The sequence below is a fragment of the Rhinolophus sinicus genome, linkage group LG11, assembly GCF_036562045.2.
Source record: "Rhinolophus sinicus isolate RSC01 linkage group LG11, ASM3656204v1, whole genome shotgun sequence".
Classification (NCBI taxonomy): Eukaryota; Metazoa; Chordata; class Mammalia; order Chiroptera; family Rhinolophidae; genus Rhinolophus; species Rhinolophus sinicus.
The window spans coordinates 51,243,877-51,268,433 of NC_133760.1; positions in this window are offsets into that span (position 1 = coordinate 51,243,877).

A 24,557-nucleotide genomic window follows, 5' to 3' on the forward strand; every position below is an offset into this window, starting at 1 on the left:
TTAAATTGCAGCATTGATCTTTCCATTCTCTGTATTCAAGGTAAAAGGCCCAGGGTGCCTTCTGCCAAACTGTAAAATGTTGGAACTCTGTCTTATTTGTAACGAAGTAACAAGAACACGCTCTATTGATTGGGACTCACTGTTTGATTAACTCTCTTCCTTATTTCCCTCTATTAATGTCTTGTCAGAGTTCTGGCAGGAGCGGAATGTAAGCGCAGAGACTTTAACGAAGGGGCTACTTACCGAGGGGTGAGCTTCAGGACAGGCGGTGGAGTCAAGGCCCCCGGAGGCCTAGACCCGAGCTCCCAGGGCTCACTGGGGGCAGTTTGTCCCAGTTGAACTTGTGGTGGGGGACGGCCACCGTCTTCTTAGTTTCTCTGCTACTTGTGTTTCCACCCATTGTTGCCTGACTGGGGCAGCTGCTCTGAGCTTTCAAAACGTTGCAAGTGTCCTGTGACTGGGATGGTACAGCTTTAGTTTTCCCGCGTATTTTGGAAGGAATGGGACCCAGGAGAGAGCATCTGTTTGGGGAATAAAATGTAGGGAAGTCCCCCGCGTGCGGGTTTGCAGGACCCCTATGGGTGACAGGAGAGGCGATTTCTGCCCACGGCTGGGGATACAGGCCCTGGCTCTTCCTGGAAGCGAGGAGTGTGGCGAGAAATGGTGGTGGTGCCAAGCACAGGCGCAGCGCACGCCGATTTGTACAGATACCCCGCTTCTCAGCTGCGACCGCCCCCGAGACAGCGGCACCCCGTGACCTCCACTCAAATCGGGTCCCATTCTGAAGCTGCGCAGCAGGATTCCGTGTCCACGTGTCACCATGACGTCCTGTTGTGTTCGGACCTTTCGGCCTCCAGTGGACACACAGCCCAGTTCACGCACTACATGCGGGCTGTGCTCATGACTGAACTCGCCTTCACATCTCGTCTTTGTCACTGAGCCCCTGAGTTGGGCGCAAACATTGATCTCAAGAGGCCAGAGCTGCTCAGAGTCTCAGTTTACCACCCTAAATGACAGTAAGTCTAGTTTGCCTGGACCTACGTGCTCCTGTTCATCGCTGGAGTCCTAACCTGTCAGTCAGAAGGTGACTGTGTTTGCAGAGAAGGTCTTTAAAGAGGTGAGGAAGTTAAAATGAGGCCTTAATTCCATATGACTGGTGTCCTCATAAGAAGAGGGAGAGACACCAGGGGTGCATGTCCCAAGGGACAGCCACCTGCACGCCATGGGGACAGACCTCACAGGAAACCACCTTGGCCTGAGAACTGTGAGAAATAGCTTGTGTTGTTCAAGCCGCCCAGTCTGCCTGCTGTGTGGTGGTGGCCCCAGCTCCTAATGTGCCGTCTCACAGGACGGACGATGTGCCATATGGACCCTGGCAACTGGCCATTTGTGGGACATGCCGGAGCCCGTTCATTTGGTCATTCATTCAACAAATGCCCACTGTGTCCAGCACGGGGAACAGCCAGTGAGCCTTGTAGATAGAGACCTACATGGAACGTGTCTAAGGGAAACCGCCTTAAACTTTGTATTTTGGGGTGACTAAGTCACCTCAGACAACATGTAATAAGGACTGGTAATTAACTAAATTTCTTGGAAAAAAAATCGATTCTCAGTCACCCATTGTTACCATTTTTAATTATTATTATTATTTAAGAAACAAAACTGTGTGTAGGTTTAATATGTATCCTTCACTTTAAACCAGCAAGAAAAAGGCAATGGGTCTCTTTTTTTGTCACTATATTACAAGCAAGCATAATACTTCTAGGGTTTCGGCCTGTTTTCTCTGCCAGGTCACTCTCGTCCAGATGGGGAAAGGTGAATCCTGCTTGTTGTGAGAAGAGCAATGCGGCCCTGAGCACACACTTGCACAGACAGAACTGCACACACACGACACACCTACGATGCACACACACAAACACACACTTCCTGAGAACACATGTGCACGCACACATTATGGGTTTCTGTTTTGAGCAGCAACCACAGTCTGTCAGAATAAACCTGCTGAGTTGTCTGAAGTGAACAGCAGTGTGTTGAGTGCATCTCTGGGTATCACAGACTCGTAGGCTTGACATTGATTTGCTGGTAGATACCTGGCTGCTACAGCCTGTGTTGTATGGAATTTTCTCGTTCATCCTTTTTAGGGGGCAGGTGGCAGGGCTGAGTTGGTGTGAGCAAGGAGGGACATGTGAAGCCCAAAAGGCCCCTGGTCCAGCTTCACATGCCCCACGTCAGCTCCATCACTAGGAGGTGGTAGTGTCACTGGGTGAGATTGTACAGTGAGGGGCCTGAAGCTGAGTAGGAAATGAGTGGAGGCCACGAGCAGGTTCAAGGTAAAAAATAAAAGTATGAACAAGAAGAGGAGGCAGAGGCTGCAGCTGGAGGGCAAGGTCGGACAGTCGCCATTTTCCAGGACGGCACTGTTTGCCTTGGCACGCCTTCTGAGGGCTTTGTGAAATGTCATTGTCAAGGGCATGCCTTTGCCTGGCTCCAAGTTGTTCCTTCCTCAAGGTGGTGGTGACACACTTTAGGGCCTGACCAAGCAAGGAGATTCTGCATTGTTCTATCGGGACTCAAGCAGAATTGTTTTCATTTCTTAGGCAATGTATTAATAACATGGGAATTTAGATGTGTGCATGTCCTGTCTTTCCATTCCAACACATGGTACCTGTAGGATGTGTGCGTATTAAACATTATTGATGGTTTTGCTTTATTTGATATTTTTTCTTTATTATGAAAAATTTCAAGTATTAAAAATGAGCAATAGGATAACGGATGCATATACTTTCAATAGTTATTAACATATTGCCATAATGTTTTTGCTGAAGCATCGTAGATTATAGATGTTACAGACATCAGGGCACTTTACCGTCCAAAACCTCAGCATATGCCCTTTCAAAACAAGGAAAATTTTCTCTGAAAACACAATGCGATTATCACAAAATTAACAATTACCACCTAATACTCCATATTCATATTCCACCAACTGTGCCCTCAATGTGATGGGGCACCTTGATTCTGTCCTCTCAGTGTGGCCTCATGTCCCTTTTACTTATTAAATGGTGATGATGGTATCTATGTTTCCTACTTCACTGGGACATGTTGAGAAAATGAAACAAGTATCACTTTGAAAACCAAAAGCACTAGATTAACTTCAGGGATTATTTTTATGAGGAAATGAGATTTCTCAGAGATGAAGAGGGTAGGCCTTTCCACGTTAATCGTCATTCCAAGATACAATATGTATTTAAGAGGTGCTTTTGTGTTTGGAGAACTAAGACAGGAGCCCACATCACCTCACAGAAAGCCGTTCCCAGTAAAGGAAGGGCATAAAAGTGGGCGCGAGGACAAAAGCATTTTGTACCTTATGGGTAGCAGCTCATGGTGTGCTCTGGCGGCCGGTACCCTAAGTGAGCCCTCCTGGCTCTGCGGGGGACATCAGAGCACCTGACACTTTCTTCCAGGTGCAAGAAAGCTGCAGCTCGTCCTCCCATAGTTTCCCCAGTGTTGCTTCCATCAAAAGGCCCTTTCTCATCACTTCAGCCCACACTGATCTCTTCAACTTAACCCTAGTTTCTGTGGTTTAATCAGAAACGTGACATGTGGCATAAAAATTTGCCTTTGAAGTCTGGCACATCTTGAATTCGGTAGTTTTTAAATGTTTGGGGTGTCTAATCTCTGGCAAATTGTTAGCCCCCCACAAGGCTAGGGGCCGTTTCATAAACACTTTCTGTGGCCCAGAATGCTACCACAGCGCTGTGAATACGTACGTGGGGTTCTGACCGTCATTGCTGCTCACGAACGGAGAGGAAACCTCTTCTTCATTTCTGAGTAGTAAGTGGGGAATAAAGAGGAATGCCAATTTTATAATTCTGATTAATTTAGCACTTAGAAGGAAAACAGGCTTTTTAATGATAAAATCTATGGTCTGAAGCACCTGGCTTCTCTTGTTGCGATTATTCTGGGAAATAGTTTGCATCCCTTGCTTCCTTGAAGAACTTGACCTTAGGTTAAAAATCAGAGGCATTATGGACAGGGGACAGCAGTGTTTGTGGGACGCCTCTCATTGGCGTAATTTCAGAGGAAGAGGAGCCTGGCCAGGTAGAGCTGCAAGATCCAGGATGACCCCAGGATCTTTCAGTGATTAGCTCAGCCTTGCCCATCAGTCAGAACGGAAACACCCCCCAAACCCTGGCAGCGCCGTTTGCCTGTCCTACCACCTCTTCCTGAAGTTTTCATCTTGTGTCACCCTCTCCTGTAATCATTAACGTTTACTGAGCACTAACCCCGAGAGACAGTCTCCCGTGCATGGGGGTGGCTTTGAATCTCTCTGACCCATTGTTACTGACGGTGGGCAATTTTAAGGCTCACTTTCCTCACTGGGCAAGTGGGGTAATGACAGTACCTCTCTCCTAGGAGTGTTTGCTGTGCACTGGGCACCAGTAAGTGCTCAGTAACCGTTGGCAGTTTCATTGTTAATATGTGAGCGATGTACACAGTGCCTGTGGGACGTCAGTAAGTGTTGGTGGCCCTGGATTGAACTGAAAGACGCTCTGTGCAGAGCCTACTCACATCTGTTTAATTCTGTGTACAGAACTACTTATAAAGTATAGGTGAATGACAGAGGCTGCCAGGGAGACACGCAAGGAAGGCGGGTGGGGAAGCAGGAGACGTGGGTCCTGGTCCTGGGACCGCCAGACAGCTCTGGGTCCTAGTTCCTTCATCTCCATGCAGAGGGTTTCGGTGTGATGAGTGGCTCCCAACTGCCTCCTTTAGAGCATTGAGCCTGTGAAATGCTGCGTGGAGAGAGGTCTCATGGTCAAATGCATCTGGGAAACAAACATTTTGTCTCCCATTTGGAGAATCGCAGTGACTTTAACTGTCTGAGTTAAAGAAAGAAACCTGGTTAATTTGGTTAATTACTGAAATTACTTATCTATTGGTCCTTTCCTTTGAGTTCATTTGTATGACATCCTTTCACATTATGCGAACCTAATGTTTCAAAAAACAAACTTTAGAAAGTGTTGGACTAGATGATTTTCCAAGTCCCTTTGAAGAGTCTATTTTTAGGTATAATACATGGCTAACATTTTCTCCGTTTCTGTAATAATTCCTTTTCTGATTTTCTCACACCCGAATACCCTTCTCAGTACTGTTCCTTCTCTGTAACCTCAGATTAAAGTGAGTTTCTAGAAACATCCTTCATTCCATTGTTTAGATTTTGCAAAAGTAGGTGTACTTAGATTTAGGTGTACCTAAATATAACTTCATATAATAAAATAGAATTATAAGAATATTATTACAAAAATGGAATTATTAATAGTCCATGAAGGAGAAGAAATCGGGACCACAGTATTAGCACCAGTAAACTTAGCCTGTGAATCGAAAATCCACTACAAAGCCTGACCCGTGGCCATTAAGAGCAAGGATTTGTAGTAATTACAGCGGCACTTATTTTGCTCTGAGGAGTCAGAATTTCAAGGGAGAGAAAGCAATGAGTCTAATTATTTATAACTTCCTTTAGCTGGAGACACAGTGTTTGATGTTAAGATTTAACGACTAAGCTCATTTAACCATCTTTTAAAATTCATGGCCCACCAGAGCTTATTAGAGATGAAAATTATTCCAATTTTCACAAATTGTGAAGAGAGGGAAGCTGGTGTCGGTTATAAGGAACTTACCCTTGGAGTCCAGTGAATGGAAACTGTTGCTGTGAAACGTTGTTTAACTAGAACTCGGGGAATGTTCCCGCTCACCCATGTGCTGGTACCCGAGGACTGACCGGGGACCCCATTATCTTCCTTGCTCAGTCGTGAAAGTTCCTGTGAAAAGCGTGAACTCCCTGTTAATTTTGTTACAGGAAGCCATCGCCAGAGAACAAAATCCAGCCTTTCTTCTGTGACTGGGAATCTCGCAGTTTGTCTTGGTCATGATTCTGAAAGCAAATTTTGTTTTGTCTGTGAGGTTGCCATAGAGGCTGGACAGTGGCTGTGGGGACAGAGTCCTCGCTCGGGCGCTGAGTGGATGAGTAAGCCAAACCTCCGTTACCCGAGGGAAGATGGAGGGAACAAAGAGACCTCTCTCAGTGTTGCTAAGAGGCTGCACAGGACGGGCACGCAAGCTCCTGCATCGCTGTTCGGCGCATGGCACTTGGGAAATGTTAGTTCTTCATCTTATGAACTCTGATATTAGGAGGAATAAAACTGCAGCGTATAACATGACTTTGATGAGCAGAAGCTTGCTTCTTTCTAATAAAAATACCCCAATAATGTTTGAGATGTTTGCTTCATTGAATTCTGCTATTCTCCATAAGGATCAATCGGTGACATACCAGCCTCAATAAAGATGAATAAATAAGAATACTGTATTTTAACCAAGAAATATGGGCCAAGGAACGAGCATTTGATGAAGAATGTTCTATAGAACTCTGGGAATACTGCAAGGGTGCTGTCCTTCCCTGTTCACAAGTCTACGACATGGATCTGTGAAAGTCACAATCTAGCTTACTATTAGGGGTTGAGTTGGGTCCCCCCCCCCCAATTTATATATTGGAGTCCTAACCCCCATGACCTTATTTGGAAATAGACTCATTGCAGATGTAATCAAGTCAGGTTAAGATGAGGTCATTGGGGTGGACCCAATCCAGTACCATCTTTATAAAAATGGGAACTTCGGGCCCAGAGACAGACATGCACGGGAAGCTCTGTGACGATGAAGATGCTCATTACGAATTGAGGACAGAGGCCTGGAACTGACCGCCCTCACGGCCTCAGGCAGATCAGCCCTCGACACTGGCATCTCGGACCTCCATCCTCCAGAACCGGGAGACAGTCAGTTTCTGTTGTTTAAGCTTCAGAGTTTGTGGTAGTTTTTACGGCAGCCCTAGCAAATGAATACACTTCACTAAAATCCTTTGGATTTTGGTTTCAGTGTTCAGAGGCACTTGATGTGAATTACTTTCCTTATTTCCCCTGATACTCACCGAAATCTTCACACCCGTGGGTTTTTCTCTTGGTATTTCTTCTGTATGATTGCTTGCCCTTTGCTTTTTCATCAATCCAAGTTCTAGTCAGTTTTTGTCTCAGTTCAAGAGTCACTTTCTTTGTGCAGCTTTTCTTCACAGTGCTACTCCATCCATCCATCCATCCATCCACCCACCCACCCACCCACCCACCCACCCATCCATCCATCCTTCTATCCTGCTATTATCCATCCATCCATCCATCCATCCATCCATCCATCTATCCATCCACCCATTGATCCATCCATCCTTTTTTCAAAAGATTTTATTGGGGAAGGGGAACAGGACTTTATTGGGGAACAGTGGGTACATCCAGAGCTTTTTCCAAGTCAAGTTTTTGTTCTTTCAATCTTAGTTGTGGAGGGCGCAGCTCAGCTCCAGGTCCAGTTGCCATTGTTAGTTGCAGGGGGCACAGCCCACCATCCCTTGCGGGAGTCAAACTGGCAACCTTGTGGTTGAGAGCCCACTGGCCCATGTGGGAATCGAACCGGCAGCCTTTGGTGTTAGGAGCATGGAGCTCCAACTGCCTGAGCCACTGGGCCGGCCCCATCTATCCATCCTTCTGTCCAGCTATTATCCATCCATCCATCTATCCATCCACCCACCCACCCACCCACTCACCCACTCGTCCATCCATCCATCCACCCATCCACCCACCCACCCACCCACCCACCCACTCACCCACTCGTCCATCCATCCACCCACCCATCCACCCACCCACCCACCCACCCACCCACCCATCATTTGTCGGCTCACTCATTTAGAATTCCTACCTTAATGCAGTGCCTACGTGTACAGGCTCAGCCCTTCCTTTCTCTCCCTGTGGTGTGGTATGTTCCGTGCGACTAGGGAACCCTGCTGACTGTGTTGCTCGTGGACTGTTCGCCACCTGTCAAGCAGTTGACGTGTACAACAAGCGCTCCAATGTCATAGGGGAATGTGCTGATGGGACGGAAGGAGGGGATTAACTTTTGGAAGAAAATACATCTTCCGTAATTTTCTGTCGTGGGAGACAACATGTTTCCATTTCCTGTGTTGGTCTCCTTAAAGCAAGCATCCCCGTCAGGGCGTCCAGTGCCTGCTGGGCCACTTTCTCCCTCACGTCCCACCTTTTTTCTAATTTTGGAAAATAGGTCACTGGCGCTTTCTACTTCAAGGGAGTTTGCTACTAATGCTGCAAGGAAAAGGGACAGTAGGATTCCACAGGGTATCAGTAAGCCCGTCGTGACGTCACCCTGACAGCAAATCTCCCAGAGGCTGGCCTTATGCTTCTCGGGGTGCAGTTCTGTCACTGGCTCATGGGTTTTCTTTGCTGGTCTTTCTCTCCATGTTTGTGGAGGAAGTGCGTGTTTCCTGTGTTCCTTTCAATGATACTTGCACCTTCCTCATTTTTCTCTGCCCTTATTTCTAACTTGCTCTAGGTAATAAAGCCCCGAGCGTGATGCCACTATCCGGAGATTTTCTACGATTCTGACCACTATTTATGATTAAGCCCAAGCAGGCCAATGTACTACATAAGCTAATTAATGAAAAGTGCATGGCATTGTATAACCAAGTTCTGAAAGCTGCACAGTATCATCTTCACTGAAACTGGGAAGGTGAAAAGTGGTAAGAGTTTTCTGGCAGTAGCAGAAATAAAATAAAAATGCTTAAGTTCACGTATTTTGGCACTGGAGTGTGGCTTTGAAGTGGGGATGGTTAAGGTTTGAATTTGGAATTCCATATCCTGGTGGGGAGGGAAGAAATCCAGGAGCAGTTTCTGCAGGTCTTGCCGAGGCTGTTTCCTCTGTATTGTTGCGGTGGCTTCATGTACAGAGTGCCATGCTACCGGACTGTCAGTTTGAGCCGTGTTGGCAGGAAGAACTAACAGGCTGGGGGTAACACGGGCTTTCCGGCCTCTGCCTCCCAATAATTACCTCCTCTGCTGTGAACTGTCTCGGCTCACGCACAGTGTAATGCAGAGCAGGAGTTAAACTGCATTTGCCGGTTGCAATTCTGGTGTCTACAGCCTGCTCTGTCTCTGTGTTTAAAGGTGGCTTTGTCCTGGAAAGAGCCCTCACCCATCACCCGTCACTCGTCACTTAGAGCCTCACTTCCTCACTCGGGAAAAGCTTTTCTGTGTATTTTCTGCCTTATTTTGTAGTTATTTGTTTACACACCCATCTTTCCACTGGAGCGTGAACCACTTGAAGGCAGAGGAAATGACTGAGCACCTGGGTATCTAGTGGGCCTGGCATGGCGTCTTCTGCAGAGAGATGCTGAGGGACGTTTGTTAAAAGGATGCATTGAGGTGTTTTACGGACCTCAAGGTCATCACGTGAAGGTCAAGTGAGATAATATGTGTGAAGGCTTTTGAAATTTTAAATAAATATTCAAACAACTAACATTTATCGAGCACTTACTCCGTGCCATATACTGCTCCAAGTACTGTTTGTTATTCATTCATTTACATTTTATTAATACAGTGACCACCTATTTCACACTTTGAAACAAAAAGCAAACTGATGACACGTGTAGGTACCAGCTCAAAGAGGTGTTACAGGAGGGATCCAATAGGCGTCATTTGCGACTCTGCTCCTCTCCTTTGATAAGCTGTCTTGATGGGATAGGACAATTAACACACAGAGAAGGAAATCCTACTACCTAACCTAACCTAATGTAATGATTTTCTGGTGTCAAGATATTTTACAAGGGCCCAGAATTACTTTTACTTATAACTCTATCATTTGGCAGATAATAAACACTCCTGATGATTGACATTTTTGTTTTTAACAAGGATGGGAAACAATGAGCTGATCTAAAGATAGGCTTGTATTAACCGTCATATCTCTGTGTTTTCCTCCAATGTAATCTGTTCGACATTGAGTAGCTTTGTGTCCGACATCTGGTTTCTCCTCAGTGACATCATTGGGCCAGTAATCAAAGAAAACTCTGCTATGATTCTTTTTTTAAAGGTGAACATAAGGAAGACTTTGGTTTTGAACATAAGGTCAAAAAATGTCAAGTACAGACCATCAAATTAAAAGTAACTAAATCAATAGCATTTGGAGTCTGAAAATACTTCTACTCAACACTGGAAAACTAATAGACCTGTGCAAGTGTAAGATTTAAAAAGTCTTAACATAATGGAACACACTTCAAACAGTTCAAAGCACAAATGAGAAGGGTAGGAAAACAAGAGGTAAATCTGGCCTGTAAGATGGTGCTAACTCGATGTATGGAAACAGCCTCACTTGGTGACAGCGCTAGGACATGGACCGTGGAGGCTGTTCCTGTGGAGAGGAACTTCCCCACACACCAGTCTTAGCGTCCTTACCAGACCGAGTGTGACTGACGTCAGAGCTCAGCTCCGAGGGCCCCTCAGCCTCCTGTCGGACGCTTCACGTTTCTAGATCCAGAGGGAACTGCCCCCACATGCACTTCCTCCGCTTGACCACCCATCTCAGGGTGAGTGGGGTGACGAGGAGGGGCCCTGGCCCAGACCTGACCTTAACCCCGCTCTCTGTCTTTTTTCCTCACCTGGAAAATGGGAATGTCACCTCCTTGGGTGGCACTTCTTTTTATTGAGGTGAAGTTCACAGAACATCACAGCGCCCATTTTAAATGCCCAGTTCCGCGACAGGTGGCATATTCGCAGTGTCACACAAACACCATCTCCATCTGCTCGCAGACATTTTCAGCACCCAGGAGGAAACCCCACACCCACGAAGCACGTCCTCGGCCCCGCAGCCCCCGTCTGGCCTGTTCTGGACATCTCACGTATTAATAAGTGGAGTCACACAGGATGCCGTCTTTCTGTCTGGCTTCTTTCACTTACCGCGTTTGCAGGCTCCCTCCACGTTGTAGCGTGTGTCAGACTCCATTCCTCTTCACTGCTGAGGGGGAGCCAATGGTGTATCAGCTGGTGGGCATTTGGGTCACTCCCACCTTCTGGCTCTGTGAGTAGTGCTGCCATGGACATTGGGGTACACAGATTTGGTTTGAGTCCATTTCAGTTCTTTTCGGTGTATACCTCGGAGTGCAATTGCTGAGTCATATGGTGACTCTGTGTTTACTCTTTGAGAAAATGCTCAAGTTCTTTCCACAGCAGCGGAACCATTTTACATTCCCAGCAACATATGAGGGTGCTCTCCAAGAACTTTGAACAGAGGTTTGAGCCAATGACATCTGTTCTGGGGACAGGTTCAAAGGAACCAAAGCTAGAGACAGGGAATTTGAGGGTGATTTCCTAGCTAAGGCGATTCTGCTTGCTGTTGGTTTCCTTTAGAGTCTGTGGGACAGGAAGCAAAGAAATGCCCCGAAGGTGCGTCATTTCCCCAGTTGTGCCCGTGTGTCCTTACTGTTTCGCCCAATCTTCTGAGGATTACGCGCCGCTGGCTTTCGGTTTAGCTGCTGCAGCCAACACGCCCCCGGCCACCTTCCTGTGGTTCCGTCTTCGTCCCCCTCTTAGGGCTTCTGGGATTGATAACTCAGTGGTCGCTGGCCTGTATTCCTGACCTGGCTTCTCCTTGTGCGTGTTCTGCCCTCAAGGGCAGTCCCTGTTAGAAACAGACTGTAGTGGATGCAGCTGGGGCCTCAGGAACAAGAGGGACGCATGCCCCTGACCAGGGCAGTGGCTGCGGGCAGGGAGGGGGGACTTGTGCGGTGGAGATCCACGCAGAACGTCTGTTTGTGTTTCTCAGTATCTCTAGGGCACAGATGGATGTAACCCTGTGGTGACAGCCACAGCACATGGGTTCTTTATCTCAGTCGTCACTCCGTGGTCTCAGAGACAGAGCTGACCTCCCCAGTGCAGAGGGCTGACTGGGAAGTGGGGGGATGTCACGGCACAGCACGTGTCCTGATGCCGCACTGCTCTAGTGGAGGGAGAGCGTGGCTGGCCGTGAGAGCAGGGCTTGGATCACTCAGAATAAATAATGTGTACTCGGCCCTACAGCATTGTGCTCGCCAGGGATCTTAGTTGGCAGAGGAAATTATGAGTAAGATTTAACAAAGGGCAATTTGTTGGAAAGACATGGAGGATTCCCCAACTTTGACTGGAGGCTGAAAGACTTGGAAAGGGAGGTCTGAGAAGAGGAGCCACGGAATGGCCCCAGGCAGGGCTGTCTCAGCGGTCACATGCAGGCCCAGTGGGCTGGGTCATGGCCCCATCTCCCCATATGCGGATCCCCCAGAAAGAGCTCCCAGCTGACCTGCCTTGGTCATGTGCCCAGTCTCTGCCCAGGCTGGGTAGGGCTGGGGAAGGGTGGGCCCTCCTGCCTTGATGCTTGTGCAGTGTCAGCGCAGGCAGGGGTGAATGGAGCCGGGAGGGGCAGGATGCTGCCCCGGGAGAAAGGACAAGGGTCCCTCTGAGCTGCTCAGCATTTTCTTATGGCGTGCGGTACTGCAGGCAGGGCTAGACTCAGAGCCTCCGGCCTCCCCCTCGAGAGGGGGACCAGTTGATTTATGAAGTGGACGCTAACCACCCCCCTTTCACTTAAATAACCACCTTCCTTTCAGTCACTTTCACACTGTTAGGCTAGAGAAGGCAGTTACTTACCTTGGTTTTAAAGTCCTATGGGGGGAGAAAGGAGGCGTAGATTTGTGCGGAAAAGCTTGTAAGTAGGAATGTTGCTCGAAGCAGGGCTGTGGAATTCGGACTGCTGGTTGTCTGCCCTAAGGGGGTGTCGAGTCCAATACACAGACGGTGGCCGTGCTGAAAAACTGAGTCCCCCGGACGAAAAGAAGGCATCAGAGTACAGCTGATCTGGCCCTGACTGACTGCACGTTGTGTGTAGCGATCGTCATGGGAGAGAAAAGGCTGCTCGCACCATGTTCTCTGGGGGGTTTTCTCATCCCGCTTTTCCCGGCCTGAGCACCAGAGTCTTGTAGAAAAAGTCACGCGGGACCGCTCCAGCCCCGACTCGGGGACAGAGGTCCGTGTGTCCTCGACGAAGGCGCAGTGTCCAGGGCAGTGATGGCATGGAGCCTCAGAGAGGGAGCAAAAGGGCTGGGAGAGAGCGAGTGATGCCGCAGAGGGGTGCCCTGCGGTCGCGTGGCATACACAATAACGGTCATACCGCCCGGGGCTGATAGTTGTCACGTCCAGGCACTGTTCTCAGTACTGCAGCTGGCCAAGGCGGAAGCATTGGCATGTGCCCGTTTCTTACGGGCAACCAAGGCACAGACCGAGTAAGCCATTTCCTGTGGTTCTCCAGCTAGGGGGTGATGGAACTGGGGTCAGGCAGGCGGTGACCCCCCACTGCACTTCAGCAGGCAGGCATGAAGTGGCTTCCCAGGTCCACTTCCCCACGAGTGATCTGGTGAGCGTCTCTGGGTGGAAGACGGTCCCTCACTGGCCTTGGCTGACCCTCTCGCGTTTCTGAGCTTCGGGGGAGTTGCTCCGTGGCTGGTGCTGCCGTTGGCCCCGCCCGCGTGTTCTGTGAACGGCCTTTCTTCTGTGGGACTCGTGAGACCCTCAGCGGACAAGACGCTCCTGCCCATCCTTCACTGTTCTGGGGGTGCCTGTGGGGGGCACACACTTTAATCATGACCGCAGGCTCCCGTAGTGCCTGGGTGGTTTGAAGGAATAACTCACTTTGCAGGTCCTAAACCTCACTGTCCCAAGCATTTGCACATGTTTTTCCCCCTCTATATTATTTCATAAATAAAAACAATTCTTTGGGAAGCGTTTCTTGGAAAAAACAAATGCAATGGGAACAAAAATATTGTTAACTCTAGGAAGTTTATCTGGGTCCCAAACTTAAATGAAATTTACATGAAAGGAGCAAAGTGGAGACCCAGGAAATAGCTTCTGGATTTTCAAACATATTCACGTATGTTCTCCCTGTGGTCTTAGGAGACCACAGTAACCTTTTAATTTGATGTGATAGGTCCTCTCTGTCTTATCCTGAACACTGTGCTGGGAGTTTTAAGGGCTACAAATTAAAGCACTGCCCTCCACTTCAAGGAGCTTATATTCTTGTTAAAAGTAGAAAATCCTCACATCTGAAATATTAAAACACGTGGGAATAGTACGGGACTTTGAGAGGGTGGAAAGCTTCCTAATGGAGGGCGGTATTGATCTGGACCTTGAAGGATGGGAATGACTCGGACAGTAAGTGAGCAGGCAGACGGCTGTTACAGGAAAGGAGACTAGCAAGCAGCGGACTCTGGAGATACCTGGGAAAAGTCCTCGTCCGTGCTGAACACGTGGGGCCACATCCAAGTGCCGGGAGAAGGGCTTTGCAGGCTCAGAAGATTGATACGAACTGTGAGTGTAGCTTTAATGGTTTGAAGGAGAGGCAAGGCTGCACACCAGAGGCCAGCGTGTTTACGGGACCCTGTGGCTGTAATTCAAGTGTGAGGCATGTCAGAGGGATGGCGGAGGGCTGGAAGGGACAGGGAGCCATGCATAGAAGGGACAGCTTACAGGGGCACCTCCGAGTCACAGCTGTAGAGACGAAGGTAAGGCTTTTAACTGAAAAATATCTGTTGATCTCATGTGTTAAGTCTTCACTATGAAAAATGGATGAGATTGGCCTCACGTATCTTTGCAGCCACAGAATTGGATTGAGATAAATACACACTATGTACACATTGATGAAATGCAGTTTTGAGTGTCGGTGACTAAGGGAATGACGGTACTGCTGGCAGGTGGTGTTCGCAGGTAGGCGAAGGCGTTCTTCTAAGCGGAGCATCGTATGATGTGAACGAGTGAGGGTGCAGTGGAGATAGAAGCCTGCAGGGTGGGTGACAGGTTAGGGACTCAAGACAGAGATTTGAAAACCCTCCTTGGGGTGTTTGTGAAACTGTGAGTGGATAAAGTCTTTGATCAAAAATTTCTAGGAAGCCAAGCCGAGGCTGAGCCATGGCAACGGCCACAGATCGGGGCTGGAGGAGAAGGGTCAGGAGCAGAGGTAGGAGCCGTGGAGGAGCCAGTTGGTGGAGGTGTCTCAGGAGGGAAGGTGCCATCAGGGTCATAGCGGTCCAGGGGAAGGGTGCTGAGAAACGACCTTGACCTGCTGTCAGTCAGGAGGGCCATCATACCAGCTTGCGGGAGCTGCAGGAGTGGAAGCAGATGACGAAAATCAAATCTGTTCAACAAATGCTTATCAATAGCAAATTGTTGTGACAAGTGTTACTTGGAATATGGCAACAATCAATATAGCAGCCCCCCGCAGGGGAGTGTAAGCATTTCCAGTAAGAACCATCTTGGGGAGTCTGCAGGGAGGTGGACGGAGCCCATGGAGATTATTGGGGTTCCAGGAGGGAAGTGCTTCTGGCGTGGGGACGCAGGGAGGGGGCAGAGCTGGAAGGGGGGGTGAAGAGGGTCCCAAATGAACCAGGCAGGATTTGAATGTCCAGAGATGGTGGGAGAGGGTTTTAGGAAACTCGATCAGAGTGGCAAGTGATTTGGTGGTGAAAACAGTAACGTGTGTAGGCTGATCAAGCTGCAGGCGTGAGAAAGGTGGTGGCGGGTAAGTGGGCGACCGGCATTGGGGGGCTGGGCTGTGGGGGCCTTGGTGAGAGACACGGCGTACTTTGCGTGGTCAGCAATGTGGGATTTGACGCGCATGCGCGCACACACACATGTGCATGCACACACACACTCTCACACCTGCACACGCACATTCACGCACACACATGCACACGCACATGCACACACATTCGCGCACATTACGCACACACACGCACACACTCGCACACACACATGCACACACACACTCATGCACACTCTCTATGTATATGTATGTACAGCTTTATCGATGTACAATTTACATAAAGTACAACTCATTCATTTAAAGTGTACTGTTCACTGAGTTTTGATACCTGTACTCCTGCAACTGCAGTACAATTTTACAACACTTTCGTCGCCTTCAAATTCCTTCCTGGGCCTCTGCGGTCAGTATCTGCCCCCACCCGGCCTCTGGCAACCACCAATCTCTACATCGGTTGGCCCTCCCTGGCATTTTACACAACAGGATCACACAGGGTGTAGTGTTTTGTGCCTGGCTTCCTTCAGAAGTGTGATGTGTTTGACATTCACCCACGTTGCTGCTTGTGTTAGTGGCTGATTCATTTTGGTTGCAGAGTAATGTTTCATTGCATTTTGTTTATCTGTTTACCAGTTGATGGACTTTTGGGTCCTTTCCAATTTTTGGCTCCATGGATACTGCTATTGTGAGTGTTCGCATGAAAGTTTTCGTGTGGTCATATTTCATTTTTCTAGGGTAGATGCCTGAAAATGGGCTGATGGGTCTGTATACTTATTTTAACAAGAAACTGCCAAACTTTTTCCCATTTTCTATACCCAGCAGTAATGTATGTATATTATTTCATAAGGTTAGCTAAAAGTTTAAAAATTTTATTGATATTTTCAAAGAGCCATCTCTTAGTTTCATTGTTTTTTTATCTATTGCTTGGCTGTGTTCCATTTCATTGATTTCTGCACTATCTTAGTATCTCTTTCGTTCTCACTTTGGGTTTAATTTGTTCTTGTTTTTATATCATTGATGATAAACATTCTACTTTTCTAATATAAACTTTTAGTGATGAATTTTCCTCTAAGCAAGACTTTAGCTGCATCACACAAATTGTGATATGTTGTGTTTTCATTTTCATTCTGTTCAAATTATATTTTTCTCATGATTTCTCCTTTGACCTTTTGGTTCTTTATAAGTATCTTGTATACTTTTGACATATTTACCAAAATATTTTTTCTGTTATTAACTTAAAATCTAATTCTGTGGCTAGAGAACATGTTCTTTATGATTTCAGTTTTTTTAAATTTATTGAGACTTGTGTTATGGCACAGCATGTACTCTCTCATAGGGAATGTTCCATGTGTGCTTGAAAGGAATATTTTGCTGTTGTTGGGTGGAGTGTTTTATACATGTCGATTGTTTGATAGTGTTGTTTAAGTCTCTATATCCTTACTGGTTTATTTGTGTACTTGATCTATGCATTACAGAGAGAAGAATATTTATCACAGGCTATAATTATTTATCCATCTCTCAGTTCTGTCAGTTTCTGTTCATGTACTTTGGAGCGCTATTGTTAGCTTCATATGTGTCTAAATTATATATTTCTGCTATATCGAGCATCTCATCATTATGAAATGTACCTCTGTGTCTTGAGTACTATCCCTTAGCTTAAAACTATTTATTTTATGTTAATATATCCACTTTACTCTCTCATGTGTAAAGTTTGCATATCTTTTCACTTTTACTGTCTTTGTATCTTTGAATTTAAAGTGTGTCTTATGTAAACAGCATATAGATAGATTTTGCTTTTAGATCTAATCTGACAATCTCTGCCTTTTGACTGGAGTGCTTAGTGAAGTTATATTTAATATAATTACTGATATGGTTGGATTCATTTCTGCCATTTCTGTTTGGTTCTATTTCAGAGTTTCCTTTTTTTCTCTGTTCGCTCTCTATTCACTCATACTTAGCACATTTCCCTTCAGTTCTTTGAACCTAATTTTCTTCAAGTCTTTGAACATATTTATAATATCTTTGAAAATCTTTGCTAAATTCAACATTTGGAGAACTTGGAGTCACTTTCTATCACTGCTTCCCCTTTCTCCCTAGTACGGGCTGCACTTTTCTATTTTTTTTTTTTTTTTTTTGCATGTCTTGTAATTTGTATTTGAAAATTGGACATTTTAGATAATACCCTGAAGTGACTGTGACTCTGATTTGTATTTCTGAGGGTGCAGGCAGTTAACTTGCCTGGGCTCGAACTGTCATCCCTGCAATGTGCAGCCACGAACACCTCTGCTCAGTTTTCTTTTTTCACTGGCCTCCCTGGAGGTCTGCCTGTGCTCGCGTTGGTTAGCAACCAGTCAGTGATTTGAGTAGAGCTTGTGTTCTGAAATTCAGGACAGTTCCACTCTCCTCCAGTGGGCTGCGTGTGGCTTGAGGAAGACATTCAAAGGCATAGCAGTTTCATGATGTCCCCCTTGCTTTCCTAGCTGCTTTGCTACCTACCCTGGACCGTGTCCACTACATCTGAGCATCTGGCTGCAGCCCCTCGGCACCTGATCTGGGGAAGAGCAGGAGGGTGTGCCCGGGCAGCAAGACACAGACGCACCGTCACACCTGCTGCAGGTAGGCCTTTCTTTACATGAGCAGTCCTCAGGTTGCTGCCTGCCCTTGGCTGCTTGCTAGTCACCCAAATGGATGTTTGCAGTATTTCTTTTTCCAGTTTCATATTTGTTTTCTATGGAGGAAAATTGTTTAATATTCTCATGATGCCATTACTGGAAATATTTTCATTCAGAAATTATCTATGTGGTGTTTTAAGAAGGTTAGTATGGGTGAGTATGTGAAATGGTGAGAGCCGAGAGGTGGAGTCAAGCTAGGAGCCGCTGGAACAGATTCTGAGGGCCTGAGGGTGGCGGGGGTGAGGCAGAGAGTGGGGCAGGAAGGGCAGGTGGGAGTGAGGTGTCCGTGGCTTAGCTTACAGGGTCAGCTGTTGGAACTCAAACTCCAAACTAAGTTACTGGAAATGAAAAAGATGACGACAAGGGAACTGGAACAAGAGCTAGAAGGGGAGAAGGGGCAATTAATGGATTATTTCATTTTCATTCTGTTGGGATGAAATGGGAGAGAGCTGGGCAATATTGCAGGCAGAGAGGAAAGTTCAGTGGAGAGGTTAAAGACAAGGAAAAAGAAAAACTGTGTGTGGGAATATGGTCTTGGAGTCATGTTCACTTGAAGTGGATCTTAAATCCGAGGCACGTAGCTTTTGTCCTGGTTTCCGCCAAGACTACAGAGCAGCTTCTTCCAAATGCTGCCCTGGGGCACATACCTTGCCCCTTGGTTGGGGAGCTGGTGCAGCGTGTAAATGAGAATGTCCACATCCACTTCCCATGAAAGTCATTTTTCTCTTTCGAGAAGGAAGAATATATCTGTTTTTCTAAGCCTATGGATATAATGGTGTAAAGTTATATTAAAAATGTGTAAACAGTGGAAAAAGGCAGAATGTGGACAGCCCGACTGAAGATGTTTATTTGGACCAGTAAAGAGCACGTGGCCTTAACGCAGTAGAAACATGAACAATTACGAAGTTGATGATGACGCATGAGTGGGTGTCCAGGGGCTGGGCTGGGGAGCTGGTGTGGGTAGTGAGGGGCTGCCTGAGAGCTGCGACACCTGGACATTTGCCACCAGCTCTGTGGCTCTGGTTAAGTCATTTCTTACTGCCCCCATGGAGATTGGATTTGAAGACATCTAAAGACCTGCACAGGTACGTACACACTTTATAATGATTCTAGTGGTCGCGTTGGGAGTATTTATTTTAACAAACTTCTAGATTCTCATACTAATAGTTCTTTGATGCATGTGCACGGGAGAGGCTGTCTCCTAATAAATTGGTCAGGTTGTTTTATAATGAGATATTTTTGTTCCATGTATGATCAGACCTTGAGATTTAGTTAAACACATGTGGCAGTGTTCGAGATGCCTTCTTATGGTAAGTGCCTACCTCTAATGAAGGGCGTTATAATGTGGGGTAGTCACAGCCAAGCTTGCCTGTAGGTGGCCACAGAGTCACCAGATGGGAGGACGTGAGGGCCAGGACTTGAAAGGCACATCTGCTCAAAATTACCTTCCATACCCGTGTGCTCTGCGACCCAGAATTCTGCCCTCAGGAATTGCTGCCATAGGGTTAAGGCGCTGTACTTCCAGGATTCATTTTTAAAACCTCTAACACTTCCTGGAACTGACGATGAATTACCCGCCTGGCACTGTAATGGCGATTAGTTTATTCCATACCTTTTCGTTCCGTGGGGCAGCTTACATCAGAGGTGGAGAAGGGGAGAGCAAGTTCAAGAAGCACATCTGTTCATTACGGCACCAGTAGAGGTCGTACAACTGGTCTACCTGCACCCCGTGCCCCTTCCCTCTACTCAGCCCTAAGTACCCCGGCCAGCTCCATTTTCTCTCAGTCAGAGTCCTTTTAGATGCACAAATCAGAAACCCATCCAAGCTAGCTTAAGTTAAAATGGGGGAGGGCCTTTATTTTAAGGACCTGGAGAACTCATGAAAGCCAAAGACAGGAAATGAAGAACAGTCAGATGTCATGTGAGCTGCAAGTGGGACTCAAAATACTCAGGGATTAAAACAACTGCTGCTGTTACGTCTTGGATGCACTCATGTCACTGGGTAGACTGGCTCCGTCTGTTCAGTGCAGGCCGAATGTGGCCGGCCCAGCCTCCCGCTCCCCTAGCTCCAGTGCCTGGCGCTCATTGCCTGTGTCTCTTGGCTCAAATTTCTAAGGGAAATACTCTGACTGACTCAGCTCACTGTGGTTTGGGAAGAGTCTTTGCAGCAGGGGTCCTTTAAGTAGCTGTGACCAGGAGGTGGGGTCACAGGATGTATTGTGAGCAGAGCGGGAGGGGCTCCCACAGATGCAGGATGGGTGAGGCTGGCTGTTATGGCTATCTCTAACGCACATTACAAACCGTTCTGATTGTGTCATTCGTTTGCACAAGAAACTTCAAAAAACTGCCTGTATCTTAGAAGACTGCACGGTCCGGCCCACCGTATGGGTTTACCTGCATTTACTGCTTTTCCCTGGTGCTCTCTGTCCAGTCAGCCTGGTCTCTCTGCTGTTCCTGTCATGCCTGGTCCATTCCTGCCTCAGGATGCTGACACCTGTTATTTCCCAGGCTCGGGACTCCTCCTCCCAAGTGTCTGTGCGTCTCAGTCCTCACATCCTTCAGGTCTTTGCTTAAAGTTTGTCTTCTCTCCTTGTGAGGCCTCTCCGAGCCTCCTCCCCCCAGATACCACGAGATGAGAGGGCAGCCTTCCCCGAATGTGTGGTGCCACCCTGATTATGAGAACAAGATCAGGCACCCCCAATCGCTGCTTCTCCAAACTGCCAAGGCCATGCCAACCCAGGAGGACCAAGGAGCTACCGCAGACCAGACGAGGCCAAGGAGACATGTGGACCCAGTGCCACGGGGGTGCTGGGTGGGGCCCTGGGACCGAAAAAGGGCATGAGTGGGAAACCCAGGGAAATCTGAACAGAGTCTGAAGCTCTACTCATAATATAGCAGAAGTGGTTTCTTAGCTCAGGCAAATGCATTGTGAAACAGAGGGGAAACTGAGCAAGGGGCTCTCAGTGTATCTGTGCAACTCTTCTATAAATCTAAACTATTCTACAGTAAAAATTCAATTTAAAAGCACAAATTTCCATTACCTCGACGTTCCTTTTGCCCCCTCCTTTACTGTTCTCTACAGCGTTTATCATCATCTGAGTGTGCTTTATTTTGCCGATTTGATCACTGTGTGGCTTCCCCTTAGAACATGAGTTCTTGAGGGCGGGGCTTTTGTCAGTTCTGGATTCTCAGGGCGAGAACGGTGCCTGGCGTGTCATCCGTGCTCAGTCAGCACAAGTTGAATGAGTGAGGAAAGCCCGCATTTCTTCATGTGGTATCAAGGCTCCCAGCTCTCACCGTACCTGTACTTCTAGCTGTTTCACACATGCCACATGACGGACCATTGCCATGTCTGCATGTGCTGCCGCTTTGTCTGGGCGACTTGCTTCTCCTCCCTGAAAAGTCCTTCCTCCTTATGTCTGCATATTCAGCTCTCTGTCAATTTCTGGGTCACATGCCACCTCCTGGGTGAAGCTGACTCCCCCCCGCCCCAAACACAGAAATAGTTTTTGTTCCCCAGGATTCTCCTGGCACCTTACCTCTGGGCTCCATGGCATTCACCAGCATCACTAGTGAGTATTTCTGCTTCACGATTTCCTCCACTGGATTCTGAACTCCCTTGAGGGCAGCAATGGCTGCCACCCATTTTTATATTTCTTATGATGTGATACACATGGCAGGTACTCAGTGAATGGCCGTTAAATGGATAAAGCTGAAGGTTGACCAACTCAAAGTGGAAAGACTAGGAAAGAAGATGACAAAGGCACTACGTTAGTTAATTACCATGGGCTTTTCTGGAGAACAGGCCACAATCGAGTTGGCAAATGGTCTGTGTGTTGAACGTTATACATAAATAAACGGTGGCTTTGTGCAGAAGACTGAAGAATCTGAATAAACATTTCAGAGGAGGGAATGTGTGTAACTAGTTCCTGGGTAACCACTGAGGAGGCCAGAGAGAGGAAGTAGGTGAAGGAAAGGAAGGTGTGGGAGCGGCCGGAATGAGAAGAACCTGAAGGTTATCGGGCTTTCTGTCAAAGGCTGTAAAACGTGTAAAAAGCGCCCACGGCAGGCGCAGGGGCGAGGCCACGTCCACAGATGCTGAAGGGCAGCGCCGAGGTCTGTGTTAATGTGTAACTGCCCAGGTACAAGTCTCTGCAGACATCGCAGGTCTGCACCAGCTCTGGGTACGACACGCTGCCTGTCACTCACTTACCAGGAGTACTGTGCCAGGCTTAGGAGGCCTGCCAGGAGAGCACGTGGGCAGAAGAGGGGAGGACATTCCTCTTGGCCAACCATGTGGAAATTTGTTTTTCCACAGCCAGATGAATGGAAAGCAAATTCAGACCGAGTGAGCATACATGAGATGATAAAAGGATGGACGCCCCGATCAAGTTGATCTTGTAATGAGTTTGGAAGCATAGACGTGCAAACACCCGACCTGGCTGCTCTTAAAAGCTCGGGTCTCCAGCATGCTGGTTATAGGAGACGCTCCCTTCTCTGGGTGTAGCTGTTGGGAAATACGTGGGAGGGAGAGCTGGCGTGCACGTGCCCAGTACACGCCGGCAAGCCCCGCCGGGAGCCCCAGCAAACGCGCCCCTGAAGCTGAACTTGGAGAAACATTTAAGTGCTGGAGCAGCGCAAAATTGCTGAAGAAAGGTGAACTTTGGACTCGGGGCCAGGCTGCTGCAGACGGAGCCAAGCAAGGGGCAGGCCTGGACTAACAATGTTTGTTTCTTTACTGCCTGACTCCTGCCTCTGGAATGCCAGCTCTGTGCAGCCCCACCTACCCTGCTCATGGCAGGGCACCCACTAGTACCAAGCTCGGAGCTGGGACTTGGGGGTGCTCAGTGCATGTTTTCAGGGAAGGGCCTAGACAGCAGGAAGCAGGGGAGAACCAAGCTGTGGGAGGACCTGGTTATATGACCGCCACTCAGTATTTCTTACCAAAGAGGCACCTACGGAGTATCATTCCATGGCCTGCGGCAGGGTTACAGATGCTGGTGCTCGTCCCTGCCCCCTCCACAGCTCTGGGTAGTCCGAGTTTATCAGAGACCTAACACACAGTGAGCGTTGAAAGCAGGTTTCACTAGGTCAGATTCTAGGTTGGCTGGAGTTAGGGCTGCAGACAAGAATCCAAGATGTCCAGTTAAACATGAATTTCAGATACCAACTGTTGACCCTGAGAAGTAAGGTACCTACTGGGAAGGGCTCCTGGTGGCTCACTGGGCTCAAATTTTAAAAAAGCCTAGCAGCTGTTTCTATACAGGGGCCTCTCAACTCGAACCCCACTTCAGGGAGAAGCCTGCACTGAACTGAACCCCACTTCAGGGAGAAGCCTGCACTGTGAGCCAGCCTTTGTAAAGGAGTTCCTGGGATCCTATTTTAACGAATAAGACTGAGACTTTCTCCATCCAGTTGGAGCTGAGCAGCTACAGCCCTGTCAGCCTATTCACTGACCAATCATAGCAGCTCCATTCTCTGCAATTAGGATAGTGCCTTTTGGACCAATCAAACTGTGAAGATTTGGAGTCCTCATCTGCATGAGACCAGACCAATCAGGGACCAGGGGTGGGGACTTCTCTCTATATAAGTCAACTCCCCTCTGGCTCAGGGATCACACTTCCCCTTTACTCCAAAGACTGAAGACAGCATTTCCCTGGCTGGAGCTGAAACACGGAAGAGCAGAGTGGAGCAGAGCTGTTCAGCTAGAGAGGGGCCATGGCTGACGGCTCCTTTGCAGACGTGCTGTTCTGTAGCTACACTGCTTCCTGATTGAGCTGTAACACTATTGAGTTGTCCCATAGCCGTGCTTTAGCACAGCTGAGCTATTTGCACTGAATAAACTGTCCTTCTTTACTGTACTCCAAATTGGGGATTCCTGTTGTTGTTCACTTGGCACTAACAGCCATCGGTTGACACAACAAATAACTTCTTTAGTACAAGTTTGTTTATGAAATACTTGGAACACACTTATACTAAAACATTATTTGTTGTTGGTCTGGAATTAAAATTTAACCGGTTGTTGTGTATTTCTCTTTCTTTGCTCAGCCTTAGAACCCTAGATAGAATGTGGTTCCCATGGACGTGATTGGACCTGTGTGTGTGATAGTTAGTTTCATATGGGTAGGTACCTTTTCCATGGTTACAGACCCTTTTCCTCACCTTCAGTTAGTTTTCCCACAAACACTTGCTGTTGGAAACTGGTTCTGAGAGCCTGGAGAGCCACCAATCCCTTAGTGCAGCACCATTGTCTGTGGGAAGAGCTGCCAGGTTACGATGACCATGGTGGTGGCAGAAGACAACAGAGTATCAGAGACAGGTGGGTTTTTGGACCGCAGTTCCCACCATTTCCGGTTTCCTCTTCAATTCCAGGCATAGTCGCCCACGTGG